Source organism: Amblyomma mixtum, chromosome 1 (assembly GCF_055824585.1).
Source record: "Amblyomma mixtum isolate Tamu chromosome 1, ASM5582458v1, whole genome shotgun sequence".
NCBI lineage: Eukaryota > Metazoa > Arthropoda > Arachnida > Ixodida > Ixodidae > Amblyomma > Amblyomma mixtum.
The window spans coordinates 169979969-170001048 of NC_143012.1; the positions used below are offsets into that span (position 1 = coordinate 169979969).

The 21080-nt window shown below is 46.4% G+C and overlaps 1 pseudogene; it reads right to left on the reverse strand.

Moving 5' to 3' along the window:
• Positions 1-16764: 16764 nt before the first annotated feature.
• On the reverse strand, positions 16765-20775 carry LOC149369751 (uncharacterized; annotated as a pseudogene).
• Positions 20776-21080: the final 305 nt, after the last annotated feature.

The following is a 21080-nucleotide window of genomic DNA, read 5'->3' on the forward strand; positions in this document are numbered from 1 at the left end:
CCGATGGCCGACGTCGATCGCCCGAAAACAGCTTTAATCACGCCTGATGGGCTGTATGAATTTAATGTGATGCCCTTCGGTCTGTGCAACGCGCCTGCCACTTTTGAGCGTATGATGGACAACATCCTCCGTGGGCTTAAATGGCAGACATGCCTCTGCTTCTTGGACGATGTTGTCATCTTCTCCCAGAATTTTCCGTCTCATCTTCTTCGCCTGGCGAGTGTTCTTCGCTGCCTCAGTGACGCTGGCCTGCAGCTGAACTTGAAAAAGTGTCGCTTCGGCGCTCGACAGCTGACTATCCTAGGCCACGTCGTGTCCAAGGATGGTGTACTACCGGACCCTGCCAAGCTCCGTGCAGTTGCTGATTTCCCGAAGCCCACATCCCTGAAAGAACTCAGAAGCTTTCTCGGCCTTTGTTCTTACTTTCGCCTGTTCGTCAAGAATTTTGCTGCCGTTATCGCCCCGCTGACGCAACTTCTCGCTGGTAGCCACGACCTGTCGGCTTGGTCCCCTGCATGTCACGAAGCTTTTGCAACGCTGCGCCAGCTCCTCACCTCTCCTCCGATCTTGCGCCATTTCGACCCTTCCGCGCCTACAGAACTGCACACAGACGCCAGCGGCATTGGTCTCGGTGCCGTTCTAGCTCAGCGGAAACCTGGTTTCAATGAGTACGTCGTTGCCTACGCCAGCCGTGCGCTCACAAAAGCGGAGACTAACTATTCCGTCACAGAAAAAGAATGTTTGGCGATTATTTGGGCGATCGCAAAATTTCGTCCTTACTTATATGGGCGCCCGTTCGATGTCATTACAGATCACCATGCCCTTCGTTGGCTGTCGTCACTCAAAGATCCATCTGGCCGCCTCGCTCGTTGGGCTCTGCGTTTACAAGATTACGACATTCGGGTCATTTATCGTTCCGGTCGTAAACACTCCGATGCCGACGCTCTCTCGCGCTCCCCTGTGACCTCTGAGCCTGACCCGCCATCTATTTCCGGCCTCACACCTTCTCTTGACACTATTGATATGGCTTCTGAGCAGCACAAGGATCCTTGGATTACTTCTCTTCTGGATTTCTTAAACAACCGATCAGCCCGCCTCCCTTCTCGAGCGCTCCGTCGTCAAGCTCATCACTTTGTCGTGCGTGACCAGCTGCTGTACCGTCGGAATTACCTCCCCGACGGTCGCAAATGGCTGCTCGTGATCCCCAGGCATCTCCGCTCCGCCATTTGTGCCAGTTATCATGACGACCCGCAATGTGCTCATGCCGGTGTGCTGAAAACTTTTACCCGCCTGCGTCTTCGGTATTATTGGCGGGGTATGTGCCGTTTTGTCCGCCAGTACATACGCTCTTGTCTGGAATGTCAGCGCCGCAAGAACCCTCCACCGCACTCACCTGCTCCTCTGCAACCGTTACCGTGTCCGGCCCGACCATTCGACCATGTTGGAATCGACCTTTATGGCCCTCTTCCCAGCACTGCCGCAGGGAACCGCTGGATCATCGTCGCCATTGATCATCTCACGCGCTATGCGGAAACTGCCCCGTTGCCAGCTGCGACGGCCTCTGACGTAGCCGGTTTCATACTACAGAATATCATTCTTCGTCACGGTGCGCCTCAGGAATTGCTCAGCGATCGGGGTCGCGTCTTCTTGTCCGGCGTAGTGGAAGCCCTTCTTCGCGAGTGTCATATCGTTCATCGCACGACGTCTTCGTACCATCCACAGACGAACGGCATGACCGAACGCTTTAACCGGACCCTCGGTGACATGATGGCCAAGTACGTTTCTACCGATCACTCCGACTGGGACCGCGTTCTACCTTTCGTTGCATACGCTTACAACTCTGCAACGCAAGCCACTACTGGTTTTTCCCCGTATTTTCTTCTCTACGGACGCGAGCCTTCTTCCTCCATGGACACCATACTCCCTTACCGCCCCGATTCGTCCGACTTTACAACCGTCTCTCAAGCCGCTGCGCATGCCGAAGAATGCCGTCAACTCGCCCGTTCCTTTACTTCTCACGATCAGCACCGTCAGAAAAGCGCCCGCGCCGCTCCTTCCGGTCTGCCGCCGTCATATCTGCCTGAATCCTTCGTTTGGCTGTGGGTGCCCTCCTCCAGCCCCGGCCAGTCTACAAAACTGCTGAGCAAATACCAGGGCCCCTATCGCGTTATTCAGCAGGTCTCCCCAGTTAATTATCTGGTCGAGCCCATGACGCCTTCGTCTGACCATCGCCGCCGCGGTCGTGAAATTGTGCACTTAGACCGCCTGAAGCCCTACTACGACCCAGCCATTGTCTCGTGCCCTTAGGCCGCCAGGATGGCGCCTCTTCACCCCGGGGGTATTGTAAGGAAGAGAGTTGGAGTTCGATGCCCCAGCAGCTAGCGCCGACGAAGGCGAGGAAGAAGATAGGCGAAGCCGACGAAGTTCGGGTTTTGCGCTTGCGAACGCTGGCCTGCTGAGCGGCACCGCTGGGACAAGGACTGTGCCCGTCCACGCTAACTGTGCGAGTTTCCACATTACAATATAAATATGCCGTATAAAGATTGCGTAAACTTAGTACACCTTAAAGCACGACAAAAATCTACCTTCATGCCTTCATCAATCTACCTTCGTACCTTCTTCGTCTACCTTCGTACAATGTTCCCCTTATAATCTTTCTTGTCCATGATATGTACCCACTTTCCGCGAAATACGAATACAAATTAGAACTGCTGCCACATTGACCATCAAGCTTTGAAGGGGATAGGTGGTGTTCCATATCAAACTGAAACGCAAGAGAATGAATGGCAGTTGCTCCTTGCTGCCTGCTATTCTGTCCGCTCTGACACATTGTGTTCAGTTCGACAAAAACTTATTTTTTGAATAAGGCAAGCCGTCTGAGTAGTTGGTGTTGCATCATTTCCAGCAGCACGTAGCAGCATGAGTGCAATGCACTTTCAAAACACGAAGGCAGAACAAGCCCTGAAGTTCAACTTCAATTCGGAGAATTGCCAAAACACTGCATATATACTCCCAGAAAAAGAGAAAACACCCACCATGATTACAAAATTTTCTGGCAATCCTGGTCGGTGTTTTTTTTTTCAGAGGGTGTTTTTGCAGTGTTTTGGCAATTCTCGGTATTGAAGTTCAGGCCTTGTTCTGCCTTCGTGTTTTGAAAGTGCTCTGTGCTCATGCTGCTACGTGCTACTGAAAATTCGTTATTTATTGAACTTATTGTACGTCTTGAAAGGTATACTTTGCAATAAACTGCAAAAGTTCCATTTGACGTTTGTGCTCTCTTGGGCATTCGCGCAGCTTGTGCGCCACAATTTGTCCATACAGAGAGGCCTGGTCCCTGTCATCTTTTATCAGCTGGTCCACCCTCTGTATGTCGTCGTCCAGCCTCGTTCTTTCATCCCGGCGCCTCTTTTTTGCGATCCGCTGCCCTTGTCGAGGGGTTGCTGAGGCAGTCTGTGAGCAGCCATTGTATGTGCTCGGCTCCGGGCTGTCTCTGCCGAAGACGCTGCTCTCCTGTGTCGGTTCTATGAGAAAAAAATAGAATTGTGGAACTGAATCTCTGCAAAGCATTGTATATTCTGCAACAAAAGAGCCTTCAGGAGAGCAAAATGACTGTAAAAAAAACTTGTGCTGCTTCCATACATGAGCTCACAGGGACAAAGATAAAGTTCGGCCAGTAACTGCAGTAACATGCAATGGTAGTTCTCACTTTTTAAGACCAGCTTGTTGCGTTTCTGGATGGTCCTTGCAAAAAGTTCAAGTGCATTTTATGTCTCTGTATGGCTTCAATATTGCCTGGTTCTGTTGCATATGTGGACCCTCTGATGTAACTTTGCTTAGACCAGCTTGTGGTGTTTCTGGATAGTCCTTGCGAAAATCTCAGTTGCATTTTATATCTTTATGGCTTCAATATTGCCTGGTTCTGCTTGCTCTCGGGAGAATCACCTGCATGCTACGAGGGGACAACACTCTGCCTGACACTAGCGGTGAAAACGCGTGTTTCGCTCGCAAAGTTAAATTGACACTCACGCCGGTAGGCAGCTGCAATGAACCTTAACAGAAGGTTACTATTTCACAACTACCTCCAGGTTTTACAATACTATTGGAGACACCCAATACAGAAGGGGTCAAATGACAAATGCACAAACACAAGTGCAGTGTGTGTTTTGCGCTTGTGTCTGTTTCTTTTTTTATCTGGTCCCTTTGTGCTCTTCACTAGTGCATAGGTCTCCGATATGATCATCCCTATGTTGGCACTGTTGCCTACTATTCTTTGTAGTTTCTGTAGTCCGCTGCGTTTTCCTTGGGAGGTGTCACGGGAAAGTGGCAGCCGTCCAACGCTCCGACCGCTTGCGGAAATTGGCACGCTGCGTTGAACTCCCCGATGGGTTCAGGCATGGTGTCCTGCGTCGGCATCTTCACCCAATCACCTTTCATAAGCTTGGAAACGGCCCCGCATAGCTCGCGGTAAGCCTGGTTCACTGTCGACCGTCCGACGACCAACAACTCTGCGATGCTGCGTTCTTGGCTTGAAGAGCACAGCCGGTGAAACCTGATGGCGACTCGCTTGTCGACAGGGGTAGTTTCCCTAATGTTGGTGTCCTGCCGCTCGAGCAGCGGTTGCACAGTTTCGACAATGTATCGGAAGGTAGCAGGTTACACACGAAACGCGCACCTGAAGTACCTTTCGTCGAGCTGCTGCAGCGTCTCCTCAAACCACTTTGTGTTCCGGTAAAAACACCACCTTTCGCGGTTCACTGTCCTGCCGCATGCGAATATGGACGCGTTCAATGAACTGACATATACCAGCTCTTCTTCAATCCGATCAGCCTCGGCTTTCGGCGCCTCGCCGTCAGCGTCAAGCGTAGGCGATGAATGCCAGAAGCACCATAACCTCCGTCTGTGCATCCCGAGTGTGTCGCGCTCCGTCACCCATGTCGGTGAAAAGGCACCAACGCTCAAGATTCCAGAGATTGGAACCGCCGTAAGCGAGAACACGAAAAAACGCGACCTATGCACGAAGCAGTAGGAAGCAAAGAGACCACGGAAACGCCACCGGTGTCAGTGTTTCCAGAGCGTTACAAAACATCAAGAAATAATCATACCAAAGAAAATTATCTGACTAAAACGTAACTAGGCTTTAATATTAGCTACAAGCTTTCTACTCCAAAAAGAAGTCCATTATTACAGTATATCTGGGTTCGTAAAAACATTTTTCTTATTAGCGCAAAATAGAAAGTAGCGACTGTGGCGCCACACATCCTTGTCGTAAAACACGAGAACCATTTCAACGGTTATTGAAATGTGCCGTGTAGCAGCACCATGGCTCCCTCGAGTTCTATAGCGATCGAAAATCTCGAAGGCCCTCGATTCAATTGCCATTGATCTGGGCGTGTGACAGGGGTATAAAAACTCTCTAATGGAATTAAGCTCGAGCGCTCCAACTAGGCAACGAGCTCACATCCTCTAATGCGCAACAAGCTCATCTTTCCTCATTTGCTTGCACATTGTAGCGAAGTACAGTGCACGACTAGGCCCAGTTACGAACATTCTGCAAAGTTTACTACACATCGGCTTCCATTCTTTACACGTCCAGATCACTGAGTTGCAGAATATTTTTCGCGGCCACCGGATGCTGAGGAGCAGTTCTCTGACACAATAAACACAGCAAGAGAAGCGGCCAAGCATTTCAACATGTTGGTGTCAGCACCAAGACAGGCCTCTAGTCGACCCATCGAGACAACTATGGGATTCGGTCGCCGGAGGCATCCTATTGCATGGCAGTGTACAGGGTGTCCACGCTAACTTTAGCCAAGGGTTAAAAAATAAGATATTTGAGATAGGCCAGAGAAACCGCTCATATACAGCTACCAACCAGCTTGCGCACTATAGGCAATTTTTTTCTTCGCAATTAAGCGGCAATTCAGATATTTTTTCCTAAATGCGTAAATATTGACTTTAGACAGCAGATGTGAACAGCAAAGTTGGAGAGCAACTTCAGAAATCCTAATTCCTATTTATTTGCAATGAATAAAGACCCATGTGTATCTTTTTTCCGAGCTCCAAAGAAAGCCCGCGAAATACAAAAAAAAATCACTTAACTGGCGCATTCGCGCGCCACAATTTTGCTGCTCTCAACCGTAGCTTGAGTGAACGAAATCAGCTGCTGGCAAGGCGCGACGACCCCATTGCTCCGGCAGGCCGATATGTCGATGGTGGTTGCGGCGCCAGCGCGAGCCAATCTGCAAGCGCGACGGGGCAAAATCAAGCTTATGGCGGCCAAGAGTTAGAGCAAGGGATGGAAGCTGGAGTTTTTGGGATTTGATATGGCGAATTGCAAGCCTAATTCGAATGGCACTAGGAGGAGACTATCTTGCATGGATGTAATTTGGAGGATGATGACCACATAAACACAAGCATCAAATCTTTGAATGTGGCATTTAGTCATGCTCTACTATGTTGTGCAAGGTGCACACATCGCACTTCCTTTCATCTGCAAAATCAACGAAGACGCAATGCACTGAAATATCAGATGGCTCAAGAACAACAAAAGTAGCCACTGGTGATCTAAAATATATTCTAATATGACCCGGAAGGCTATCAATAGCTTCATCAAGAACTAGTTTCTGGCAGAGCAGAATCACTCTGCCAGTACCGTTAGAATTGAGCTGAATTGCTTGCAAAATGTTTTTCACAAGGAAAAAGCCGCCATCATAGGTCAGTATTGCTGAACTCTACTTTTTCTGGCTTTTTCGTATTGCAGGCTGTGGATAATTATACCCTGTAAGCTCATCCTTAACAATTCATTGATGTTTTTTTTCCTCCCAGCTTAAAAAATTATTCACAGCTTGTTCCTCCTCTGTTGTGAGCTGTGGCTTGGATGGAGCACCAAAGACACGAACATCTGCAACACGAACAGTTGAGTATCTCCAGGGCCTAGTAATCTAGCACAAAAAGCCATTGCGTTGCTCGGTAAACACACTGCATGAAATGCACGCTCAAGCTCTTGCTCCACAAGCACCCTCTCTAGGATCTGCATCGGGGCCCCCTTTGCAGCTTTCACCATTTTTGTCAATTTACTATTTCCCGAATGAAATGGGAATGCTGAGTTGGCCCAGAGTGGTCCCAAACCTTCCACACCTGTGGCAAGATGGAGCAGTTGGTGAACATTGAAGGTCATGAAGCATGCACCATAAACCTCTGCGGCCCTGGACACAAACAGCTGAATGAGGCTTCCTGAAGAAAGAATACAACACACTGATATATACAGTGCTCAAAGAAAGTTGAATAACAAACACTTTAAATCATATACTGATGCAAAAACCATTGCACACATGAGCTTATTATAACTGATATACTGTCATAAGAGGAAGGCATGTTTTAAAACCAACTGTTTAAAATTCTTGGGGTGATCTTGTCAAGTAATCTGAGACTCAAGCGGAAACTCGGTATAGGCAGTTTAACTACAGGACTGCTGCCTTTCGTTCCAGTCCGTCCTGGTTGCTGGCAATGGCCTGCGTGAACCGGGCCAAAAGCTCTGCGTGCCTCCTCTCTGGAACATTCTTCAGTAGGTGGGTTGTCTGCAACAATAGCAATGCGAGGTGATTAACGTCCGAAATGTGCCGTTTCTTGCAAGTTTGTTTGTTCTGTGTTGTCTCCTGAGCCGTCTGTTTGGCATACAAGGCGAGCAGTAGTTCGCCCTGGGTGGGCTCGGTGGTCTGCCGCTTCCTTTTCGGGACTCGCCATCTAGGTGGACGACCTCTGCCTGGCAGCCTCTTTCCACCTTGTGGTGAGTCGTTGGAAGGGCCAGCTGCCGGCTCCAAGCGGTTGTGCTGAAAGTTATTGGCATACTTGGGCTCTTGGTTTCGGAGCACAGTATGAATATATGGGCGTGATTAAGAATACAGCTAGCGAAACGCAGCCTGTTATCCTGATGGCAGAGTTTCAGTTAATAAAAGATTACTTATTAGTGGTTCTGTTAGGCTTTTCTTTATGCAGGTGCCCAACAGCTCTTTTGTATTACTATTGCAGAGTTATACACAGAGGCAAATTTTTGTACACGCTGAATAAAATATACTTACCGGCTCCACCATGCAGTCTAAAGTGAGGTTACCTACGTCCTGGTCATCGCAGGAGAGCTCATTTTGGCTCTGATCCTCCAAGCTGTTGTCCTCTTGTGGCTGCTTGAGCAATGAGGTACCGTGGCTCGACGGTCCACAGTCTGTGACCATGCCATGGAGGGTAGCTGCAGAACAGCTGGAATAGCATCCAAGTGCCACTAAAAATGCAAGAAAACAGTGCATTGACGCGTTAAGATTTGTAGGAAGCATTGTGAAGCATTTCTCCTGTTGAAGAAGCATTGAGGTCCAGAGACGCGTGCCACGCGCTGGTTTCATACAAGCATCTTCTTAGGTTGGCCATCTTAGGTTAGGTTGGCCATGTTAGCTTTCTTTGGAGTGCAGAACTGACTTGTGCAAGGGGTGGTGCTATTGTGCTTTTTGTTTACTGGGAACCTATATTGATATTCATTTGCAACTTGAGATGACTGCTGCAGTTGTAAGCTGTGTATGATGCAGGCACTACCACACAACTGCCTAAACGTTACAACAGCATTTCAATCCCAGCACTTGGCTCCACTGTCAGCTGAGGCACTCTTCGGCGAATAAAAAGCCGCTGACATGAGGAAATTCTTCACCACTTGCCTGTATCGAGGACCTCTGCGGGAGCAGCTGGTTCACCTTCCTTCCACTGAAATATTTCAATGGCGCCCCGCACATCACTGATGGCACCGGGCTCCGTCAGCAGACGCAACCAGTCGGCCGTATTTGCCATGGCGTGCATTGGGTATGCGTCCCATTTCTCCTCCTCGGTCCATTTTCTCAGGACGTGGTCCATTGCCAACGACAAGCGTGATAGAAAGATAGAGATATATGCTCACGCCAATATCTTGCATCGCGAACACCACGAACGCACCTTTTTGTCAAACTTTCTAGGGAGGATGGGATGGTAGTGTAATACTAGGCGCGTCAAACTGCACCCTATTATTGGAAGTACGTGGCTACAAGGGTAACGGGGCTTGTAGGTCACAAAATTATGTCTCATTTCGTCTGCACTGGCCATGACAATGCTCCGAAACAGACTTTCTTCATAGCTGGTTATTTTTCTTCTGAATATTTGTTTCTTCGCGGTTTGTTATTACAAATGACTGACTTTATGGGTAGTCTTTATCGGGGAGACAAAATATCTATATTAAAGAGGCACGACTGTGTCTCATCTATGCTATCTGCAAGAAATTTTGTAATGCATTATTGACAGGGGTCATGCTCAAGTTGTTCCATCTAAGATGTGTGTATTTTACGTATGCTTTCAACAAAACTGTTTTAGTCACCAAAAATCTGGCTGCAATGGAGAAAGATAGTTTTGCTATTGTTTCACATGTTTTTCAGTGCTGCTGCTTGTTCTCCGATCTTGTAAGATACGCGTCTGCTCTTTAGCATTCGTTTTACCGTGCATCTTTTCATGCGCAGAGATGTGTGGGTTTTGTTGAGGATATCTATTTTGAAGAGAAAATACGTGACAGCTGTATCTTTCCGGTACTCACCTCTGGGGCAGAAACGTGGAGGCTAAAGAAAAGGGTTCACCTTAAATTAAGGACAACACCGCGAGCCATGGAAAGCGAAAGGATAGTTGTAACGTTAAGAGACCAGAAGTGGGCAGAGTGGGCGAGGGAACAAACGCGTGTTGATGACATCCTAGCCGAAACCAAGAGGAAGAAATTGGCGTGGGCAGGGCATGCAATGCGAAGACAAGGTAACCGCTGGTCCTTGGGGGTAACATACTTGATTCTAAGAGAAGGCCCCCGTAGGAGACAGTGACAGAAAGTTAGGTGGACAGATGAGACTGGGAAGTTTGCAGGAACAGGATAGTCGCAGCTGAATCAGAACAGGGTTGGTTGGCAGGATATGCAAGTCCTTTGCCGTACAGTGGACGTTGTTACTGTGATGATGATGTAACGGGGCATTATGTGCATCTTTTTCATACATGTGTTAATCATACCAGTAACTGATGCATTAGTTTGAGTGTAAGTTGCTGTACAAAGCTAGTGCTTCTAAATATATTCGGTCACAGTGTAATTATTGAATTTTTTTGTATTGCATGTTTGTGTTTGAGGCAGAAACACATTTCCACATGCTACTACAAAGTGACAAACATGTTCTGTTTTTTAGGTTCCAAATGACACCTTGTGGAATGTAACACTGCATGCATGCTGTATTCATGTCTTACCACAAAAATGTTTTTGCTTTGGGGGATCTTCATAAGGAAGATTTCATGGAAATGCAGCAAGTACTTAGTGTAGGTACTTAGTGCAACAAGTACTTAGGTGGAACAGATGAAGTGCAATAATCATTGCAGTGACGCACAACATAAGCATTCGGTGCTTCCTGATGTCTGGTTTGCCCATGTTTTGTAGTTTGTGAGAAAAAATAAATATTGCCAAACATCGGGTTTGTGCCACAGTACAGACCACATGTATAATGATCTTCTGTGAACTGCCTATTCAGGTTTTTCCTTCTATCCGTCCCAAATGTCTTAACTGGCGGCCAAGCATTGATATATCCCGGTCAAAAAATCCTTCAAAGTTCCTTCAGGGAGCCAACAGGATTCTTGACTGTCACCTCTACATGCACCTGAAGGTCCTGAAGGAATCTGCATGGAGGCTCCGTTTGCAATGGCGCGACTCTGGCGGTGCTGAAGGCATCTCCGTCAGCAGCTCTGTTTGCACCGGCGCGTCTCTGAAGGTGCTGAAGGGATCTCCGTCAGCACGTCTGTTTGTACCGGCACGACTCTGACGGTGCTGAAGGCATCTCCGCCAGCAGCTCTGTTTGCACCGGCGCGTCTCTGAAGGTGCTGAAGGGATCTCCGTCAGCACGTCTGTTTGTACCGGCACGACTCTGACGGTGCTGAAGGCATCTCCATTAGCAGCTCTGTTTACCGGCCGGCGTGACTCCGACGGTCCTGCAGAAATCTGCATGCAGCGCTGCTCTGTCTGCGGGCGACGTTAGCTTCGACCGTCACCGGTATAGCTGCGATTCGCTTCGGGAAAGTTATAATACTGGCAAGAAGCTTAATTGTACATTTTAATCGGTTTGTGTAGCACACATCTTGCAGTACCAGCACAACCGCTCACCGGTGGAGATTTATTTGGCCAGAAAGCAGCTTACGAAATTAGCGGGGACATATCTGAAACACACGTACGTATGCTCAAACACATACAATATTCGTGCAAATTGCATGATTCTTGCAAGCACGCATTAATGAGCTGCGCGCCCTTCCGATAGTGCCTGAAAATTCTTTGCACGGAGGCCATGAATCGCTGTAGAGCTCGCGCTCTCGATCATATGCTTAGCTTTCAAGGATCATCCGGCCGGCTTCACTCGATCCTGGCTCATTTTCGGCAAAGATGTACACATATCATATATCAATATTGGACGGTAAACGTTGTCTCGAAGTGAACTTGACAACTGATGCGTACAACCAAGCGGTTCGCATAACTGAAGTACTTCTGCGTTTCGTGCGAAGCATATATATGGCCACCCATGCAAAGACGGCCGGCCGCTATTCGGCTTTGCTGACTTTTCTTCACTCGTCCTCGGCGCAGACGATTCCAGGCGCACGGCATAAACTACGGCCAGGTGAAAAAAAATGTGTGTTAGCTGCGCAGTTAATTTTAATCTAGGGAAAACCATCAATTGAGGCGAATGAATTTTTACAAGGTGCTGCACAATTAATTCTAGCTTAACGCGTTTGTGCGCGTTGCGCGCAAAAAGTAGAGCAAATGTGGTATCGGTACGTACGTCGATCATACTTCATACTCAAAACTGATTAGGTTCGACCTTTCCGCTATGCATATGCTGCACACCGCGTGCAGTGAACCCGCCCGCTATCAGGGCAGATTTGCCTATCTGATAGCCAGTACACGTACGCATGTTTGTGTGCGGCATACACCGGCCAGGAACTGCGCCAGTCGGAATTAACTTTTTCTACTACGCATAGCCTTCCCTCGATCCTCGATCATCCTTTCAGCAAGGTGGAGACGCTGCATGCATGCTCGATCGTCCAGAGCTTCCTCGATCGGGCAACGAAACCAGTGCCCATATTCTACGCGGGGGCGCGTGCCCGCACCGATTTTCGTAGTCACGAGGAATTCATACGCCAGCGCACCTTTCAGTCGGGGATTAAGGTGACTGAATGCAGCGCACAGCGCTATAAGCGCGGCAAAGACGTGCAGCGAATTGCTCGCGCTGAACGACAGCGCAAATATTTTTTTTTTCCATGGCGCGACGTTTCTGTTTAAATAATTTTCACCAAGCAGGAAAGCGCCCTGCACTTGCATTGACTGTTGAAGCCAAGCGCAGTGAGTACACTGAAGTCCCCTCGAGGCATCTGTGTTGTCATGAGAAGCCGCACAACTCATGTGCGGCTCTCCTTCAGTCTTTATCTCCCAAATTCCCCTCCCTACGCAGAGTAGCATGCCAGCGATATTGAAACGCCGGCTAAATTCTCTGTATTTCATTAAAGAGTCTCTCTCTCTCTGGCGATCTGTATCGTTGAAAACATTAAACTCGCCCACCTAGCACCGCGATGTCTAGTGAACATATTCCTTGACGCTGGATTCATGATCTCTATGCAGTTAATTCCCAGCCCCCTGTATGTCACACTAAGTGAATGGGGATTAACCATCACATCACACCAACTGGCCAGCTCCACTGGCTGGAGGACCTTCTTTGAAAGGCATTTGCGTAAAAATTCTTCGTATCACTGTAGAGCAGTAACACAATTTTGGTTCCCGGAACACACACATGGAACATGTAACGCTGCATCAAAAATAAGTGCAGCCAGTTTTGAGGCTTTGAGGTTTTGAGGATTGTTCTCGCAATCACTCTCCGAAGGTACCATTCCAGACGACTGGGAAGTGGGGAAGGTCGTTCCCGTCCACAAATCAGGTAGTACTGATTCACCTCTTAATTATCGCCCCATTTCATTAACAAGTGTACCGTGCAAAATCATGGAACATGTCATTTACTCTCAAATCATGCAATTTTTGGATTCAAATAATTTCTTCCATCCATCACAGCATGCATTTCGCAAGGGTTTCTCCTGCGAAACTCAAATAGCCATTTTTCTACATGATATTCACGCCAACCTTGATACTAACCTGCAAACTGACTCCATTTTCCTAGATTTCGCTAAGGCATTCGACAAAGTACCTCATCAACGCTTGCTTCTTAAGCTCTCCCAGTTGAAGTATACATCCGAACATAATTGCATGGATTAAAGCTTTCCTCACGCATCGCTCTCAGTCCGTCGTCATTAATAACCAACTTTCCAACCCGCTTCCAGTAACCTCTGGCGTCCCACAGGGTTCTGTTCTGGGTCCTTTGTTATTCCTCATATATATTAATGATTTACCCCAGCATGTCTCTTGTGACATCCGCTTGTTCGCCAATGATTGCGTCATTTATCGCTCAGTGACTGACCATTTTGACCAAGAATCCCTTCAGGAAGACCTGCGCCATGTGCAAGACTGGTGCTCCCAGTGGATGATGATGCTCAACTCTAACAAATGCAAGTGCATGTCCTTTCACCGCCGTCGAAATCCTCTTGTTTTCAAATACACAGTCTGCAATTCCCCAGTTGACCTCGTCCAGTCATATAAATACTTAGGAGTCACCATTTCTAATGATTTATCTTGGCGTTTGCACGTGACTAACCTGATATCATCTGCTAATAAAACACTAGGTTTCTTAAAACGTCACCTACGGGAGGCCCCACAACACGTAAGACTACAAGCGTACATCTCATTCATTAGAACTAAACTTGAATACGCATCACCCATCTGGAGCCCTTATCAAGAATATTTAACACACGCTATCGAATCTTCAAAACAGGGCTATCAGATTCATGCACTCCTCATACTAGTAGGACGTCAGCATATCATCCCTCAAATCGTAGTCAGGTCTAGCTAATGTTTCTAGTCACCGTCGCATAGCCAGTCTTGTCCTGTTTCACAAGTTCTTTTATTCACCACTAAAACAAGAACATACATTTGCGCACTTCCACGACGTAGGTCCCACCGCATCGGTCGATCATTCTCTTCCAAGTTTTGCGTCCACGAGGCCGTACCACTGTTTTAGCCAACTCATTTTTTTCTCGTGCAGCAGCTGACTGGAACGGCCTTCCCCATAATATTGCTGCCATAACATGTTCATCATCATTTTCAAGCACTGTTGATTGCTGCATTTCGTAAACCCCACCCCTTATGTAACGCCCTGGAAAAGGGTCTTTAAGGAAAATACAGTGATGTGATGTGATCTACAAACATGATTTATTACACACACTAGGCCACAACAACAAAGTATAGGGAGTAATAAATGTTGGACAGGAACGTGCATTATTCTTTACACTTAAAAGCAGCAAACATTTTAAACACATGAAAAAACAAGGATGACAAAGCATCATACTATCAGGCTGCAAGGCCAGGTATATCCTTATGTCTAGAGACCAGATTTTAGGCAAATGCCTATTTTTTTCAAGGCATCATAGGCGCACCATTTTTACATATGAGCATGAATTAGGCGTTCACGACATGTTTAATACACATTTGATGGTGCCTATAAATGCCTATTTTGGGCGTCAGCGCCTATAAATGCCGATTTGCAACGTTGGTGTCTAAAAATGCCCTATTTTGAAGAAAATGGCCCTGATATACGTTGTGGTTTTGTTTTCAGATTCTCTGTTTTCGAATCCATTTCGGTTTCGAGTTGAACCCACACATGGCAACATTAAATGACTTCGTCACTTGGATGTGGTGAACACTACTCCAACGCCGACTGTGTAGACAATGTCAACCACATCAGCCAAAAATATCGAAATAACCTTTTTCCTGTTTCTGCCATTTTGTAGTTACAACTTGTAAACTCTGGCCGTTAAAATGGTAGTTGACCAGATGGTGCTACATTTTCGAAAGTACATGAAGTACGTAAGTTTCGTCCACATAATTCCCAGTGGGTTCGAGTTGACTGCAAATTGTTCCATAAGCTGGCTGGATAAAGTTTAACTGGATAAAATTTGCCATATTGGTAATCTGCCTTATGATCATTCCTTGTGCCTCATCTGCATGTCATCCTAATCAAATAGCCTTTGGCGGCAGTTTTCTTGGAGCAGGCCGCACTGGACAGCTGAGCCGTGCCAGTCGTGCGTGTATATGGAACACATTCATGCACTCAAACAATGTTTGATGCTTGTATGAACATCAGTCTTCTGGCGTCACTCCTATGTCATATTATCTCAACCCTTCAATCGAAATGGTTTCCTACAGGCACACTCCTGTAACATCCGTTGGTGTGGAGCGTTCCTTTTCAGCTTACAAGCTTGTTCTCAGTGAGAAGAGGCACAATTTTGAGCCCACCAACATGGAGACGTTGCTTGTGTGCTACTGCTTTCATGACTTCAGCAGTGATTACTATATGAACGGTGTTTGTTTATTATGAACCCCCGTGGATGTACGTAGGCCCGTGCTGAACTATATAATTATTTTCGGCATATAAAGCATCACCAGCACTAAGCGGCTACATTTTTAGCATCTCGTACTTATGGTTTCCAGACCCTTTTAATAGCAAGCACCATTTTAAGTCCGCGTGACTTCCGACACTTGGAGCCACTAACTATAAAACGCAGTTTACACAAATGGCGACACATTTATTAATGTTAAAGCACCGTGCATGCCTGCAATAGATAAGTTTAATTCCTATGAGGATGACTCTGAACACATGTCGGATCCTTTAAAGTCACATTTGCGTCAATTGCTAAATGCATGGCCTCTTGTTTTACTATTGTGCACGACAAGCAAATTGTTTGTTTCCAGGTATGCCAACGCATTTTAAAAGGCTTTGTAACCATCTCTTTTGCTCTGCTGAAGCATGCGTGTTTTACGAAAAGCTTCACGACAGCTTTAAAAAGAGTGCTTCTAAGGTTCGCACACAATGGTTAAGATCTCAAATCATTCCGGCTGTTTTTACTTTATGGCAGATATTGCGTGCTGATGTTCGGATCTGATAAGTGCAATTTTGATGCAGTTTATAGTGCCTATTTTTCTTTTTAGGTGCCTAAAATCAAATCTTAGCCACCTATTTTTGGCGCCTAAAACATGCCTTCTTGGTGCCTAAAAATCCGGCCTCTACTTATGTCTTATAAATCCCATCAACAGACTTTCTCAGCATGCATGGCAATGTGTTCTCTCTTGCATTATTTGCACTAAATACTTTGAAGCATAAATGTTCCAAGAATAAAAGAAACTTTGAGATTAGTGCAATATTTTCACGTAGTTGTGATGGCTGCAATTTGGCAGTCAGGTAGACAGCAAAACGGCTTCCAAAAAAACACTGTTGGGCTCTTTCACACCCACAAAGAACTGAACGACTCGGCAGCAGCGTAGCAACAAGCGTGCTTGGCGGTCGTCCAAGACAATGCCTGCCGCTTGTGGCCGTGCTGAATTTATAACTGACGACGAACTTTTCACAATGTGACAATATGGAGCAAGCTCCCGTCACAATCTGAAGATTGGTGTAATTGCTGCTAACTGCAATGAATTTCATGGCCACAAGTTTGAAAAAAAGTTAAACACACTGAAGAGCTACCTTAAAGGAATACAAAAAAAAATACACTGAAACTACCTTCATGAACTGCACATCATACATCACTACCAGATCAATCTCTTTCCTTCTGATTGGGCACTTCACACAAGTATTAAACATTATTAATACTAAAGAAAACACATTGCAGAGACACATCATCAAGGGAGTGCAAACAATGATTCTGATCAGCCGGTGGGTGCTGACACTGCATGATATGTAGGACATCAAATACAAGTGGTGAAACAAGAAGCCTTTGGGAGTGAAAATATATTCAGTCTGCAATCTCATAAATTCCAAGTACATAACAGTATGAGCCGTCTACCATTTTAACATAACAAGAGCAGGTCTTTTTTGGAGTCGAATAATCCGAACTGTGTATAATAATGCTGCCAATTTGTGCTCGAAAGTACGTAGACATCTGAGGAATGCAGCCAAAGCGTGAATTGAAAATCATTTTTAGCTGCTCGGGAAATGAAGGAACAGGGTGTGGCACACCTAGAGCACATGTCTGGTAGCTGTTTGTGTGCTGAGCGCCAATATTTTTCTTGGCAAAAGCCAAATGAGCTGGGAGCTCCAAATTTCTTTCTAAGCTTCGGTAGCACTGCTGCATTATGCACCGTTCAGCGACCTGCATAGGCACCAGCTTGGCTGCTGACACAAGCCGCAGTGCACGGCCAATCCCATCTTCAAAAGGAAACGTGGACACACCCCATAATGGGCCAAACATGCGCGTAGCCTTAGAAAGGTGCAGCAGCTGGTGAACATTATATGTCATAGCTGCCTCACCATAGAGCCTCGCTGCTTGCTGTACAAATGACAGCAATAACATTTCAGCTGCACATATGTCACCCTCGCTTACAGTATCTTGCAGCAACAAAAACACTGCCTTTACAAGGAGCACAAAGTGTACCATATATGGCCGAGGAAGCAGATCTGACAAACATGGGATACAGTAGAACAAAAGCCAGTACCGCCATTCTGTTGCCTTCCAGTAAGCACGTTCTGAAAGGGGTCGTGCAGTCCTTGAAAAAGTGATGGGAGGCCTAATAGTGCACAGTCGAGAGTCCAAAAGCCTGACATGCCGTCCAATGTAGAAGGCTGAGCCGGTAGCTGACAGCCACAGTTCAACCAGCTGCTTTGTCACACCCTCAAGGACACAATGCATATAGTCTGGTGGTAGGCCCCACACAAGGTCAAGGCCTTTCAGTTTGAGAAATGAAGATGGCCCCTTGAGTCCCTCAAATGTTGCATCCGGTCCCCTTGCTTGGCGCATTGCTTCTAGCACACGTCCATGTGTCCGTTCACAGGTTGCCTGGCCATGGAAGAGGTACTTGACCGTGCCTGCAAAAATTGCATAGTTTGCAGTTTCCTTATTCTAATAATATATGGCTTGCAAAACTCAGCCTGAACCTACCACTTGCATTGGAAATGAGACCCAAATGTAATGCATACAGGTACCGCACATAAATCTGACAGCCCAACACCAAATACCAACCCAAATGCATTTGCAATATTATAAATGCATTGCGTTTATTCAATAGTGCATTCACCTTTTTGAACGTGATGGTCTACACTGGGAACAGTACTCGAGCGACTTAACATCAGGAAGTAGATCTATATTCGTGAACCTGTTTAAATGTTTAATTTCCTTGCTTTAGTTTCACCTAGCATCCTTCATGATACCATACTGACAATCAATATTACTATGGACACCTTAAGAAATGGACCCACATTGAAATAGTCAATGAAACTTACCATCAACACATGTACCTTCCTCAAGGCACCAGCTGCACCCATAATACCCATTAAATTGCTTCATATTCAGGATGGATGCTCTTGCTGGAGAGTCCACACAACACACAACTGCATGTACTGCAGACTTCACAATTTTTCCTGAATGTGACCATAAATTGCTCCAATATTGTTCACTTCATCAACGAACCTTCGCATAAAAATGTGCATAGGTGGATGCTCCTTCGCGAACCACAGCCCTGACAGCGTGACGTGCTTCCACCGAAGTTCCATGGGCAGTTCGTTCAACATGATCTGGATAGGCCAGATTGAACTTTTTGAGGACTCAAACACAGGTGGCCCATCAGTGTTAAATGTGAGTGTGACATCACTCCATTTCATATTGAGCTGTCGCCGAATACTTTTATAGAGGTCACCGTCGGTCACATCTCTGTAGATTCCCGGCTCTCGGATCTCTGTTGAAAGCTTCTGCAGATTTTCAAAAAGAATGGAACTATAATGCCTGATTAAATCTGTTAATTGTTGCTTGAGGTCGAAAATGATGAAAAAACTTCCCATCCCTATTAAGCTTTTAACATTTTTCTTTAAGTTGCAGCCACCACAAGTTACTTCACTGTTGGCAGGAATTTCACGGGTGGTGCCAAGACGCTCATGGCAATGCTGACAGAATAAATGCAGCCTTAGTGCCTGTTTCCTTTCTTTCCACAACTTCCGTAGCAAGTAGGTAGACGGTGGCATAACTGCTTCTCCAAAAAGGGCATTCAGAAGTGTCAGGAGGCCTTCAACCTGTGACCAGGTAAGCCCTGCTTTCACAATGTAAGCCAAAATTAACAGCAGTGCTTGAGCTTTAGTTGTGGACTGATGTGGCAGTGTTTCCTCCGAGAGCTTCCCAAGGTATACGTCAAAGTCATCAGAAATGTTGGAGAAGTCTGCGCCCTCAGTTTCATTTTCCTCGACATCACTGTTTTCTTCCCTGTCTTCATTAGCACCACATTCCACACATTCTTCGTCAGAGCTGTCTGTGTCTTGGCCATCACTGGCAGAATCGGCACTGTCATTTTCATATGTAGGAAGCATTTCATGAACAGCATCATTCTGTGCTGTCCCTGCCAAGCTTGGACTTGAACCCTCACTGTCATCAACGCTTAAAGATTCATCTTCATTGTTTTCGTGCTGGCTTGAGCCAACAGCTGCTTGGTTCCAATTGTCCTGCAAATGAAAATATCAGTGATTCAAATATTTCTATCTTCACTGAGCAAATTTCATTTTTACAGCAAACAGCACTGTAGTACAGCTTGGATACAAAGCTGCTTTGTTCTCCTTCAGGCTTACACAGATTATTCAAATTTTCTCCTCAGCCATCCACTTTTTTCGAAAATCATGCAAACCTTAAAAGGTTTCATATGGGGAAGCTGTAGCCATGCTGACAGCCAACCCTCCTGTTGAGGAATGAGCAATTTTAGCTGGCTCTATACAGCATGAAAATGCCAATCTCCATGGGGAATGCATTTGAAGGAAGAAAGACAAAAGAGCACAAGAGATAAGGAGGAAGTGAAAAGAAAAAGCAATCAAGGGTGGTCACAGAATTAGGTGCAGTCATTAAAGAGGTGAGAGGAAAACTGGTTCTGAATTCACCAAGAAAGTCGGGCAGACCTACTGACTGAATGCTGCACTTTCTAATGTTATAATGAATTCAGCATGAAGCTTAAACCCTAAAATGTCCGCGGAGTAATGCAATCATTACAAAATGGCTTAAGAGTCATGGAATAGAGGGCACAGAAGTGGCAGCCAGATGTGCTCAAAATTTTCTCTAATCGTTTACTGTCTCCCATTCTGCAGAATACCACTCTGTCTCTGGGAACTTTAGTAAACATGCAGTGTGAAAATAATGTTGAGTACATGAACCTGCCATTAAACTTAAATTTTCTGAACATTTCCTGAGAGGAGCACTCAGCTGCTTATATCAAATGAGTCAGTGACTTCAGTCCGAATGCCTTGTCGTCCCGAGCATAAGTTGGTCCTGTTGACTGCAAACAAGTGCACGCTGTTAGTACCATAGCCCCAATAGTCGGGTACAACTTAAGAACGCTGCGGCTTTTCCCCCCTCAAAGGACCGCTTTCCAGCCAATGGTGTCGGCCCATGCAATTCACATGACACTGCTAGCATGACAATGCAGACAGCTGTATGGCACTGCTGATAAAACAGACCTACCTGAGCAGCACCTGAAATCCTGGCTCTTTTTATTGCATTGGCCAGAGTCTGCCTGGGAACTTCAACGCTGGTTCCCTGCTCGAGGTAGCGCCGGTAGCGTTGTCGCGGCTTTCGTGGCATCGCGATATTACGCAGCTGAAGCCACCTCGGAACGCCAGTTTTGCGCGCTTTTATCGCATGTAGTACTACAAGGCTACAAGCCTCTCCAGAAAGAGCAAAAATAAAAAATGAGTGAATAAAAATATTAATTTGGCTGTGCGCGGCTTGAGTGGCTTGAGCGAAATAAGCGCAGCAGAGCAGGCAAGCAAAAAGCTAGCTAGGTGAAAACTAGTTGAAAATATTTCCGACGCATCTCGTTCGTTCTCAAAGGTGCGGCGGACGCTACTGTGGCGACTGTAGCATAACTGTAGTAGTCTGGCAACAGT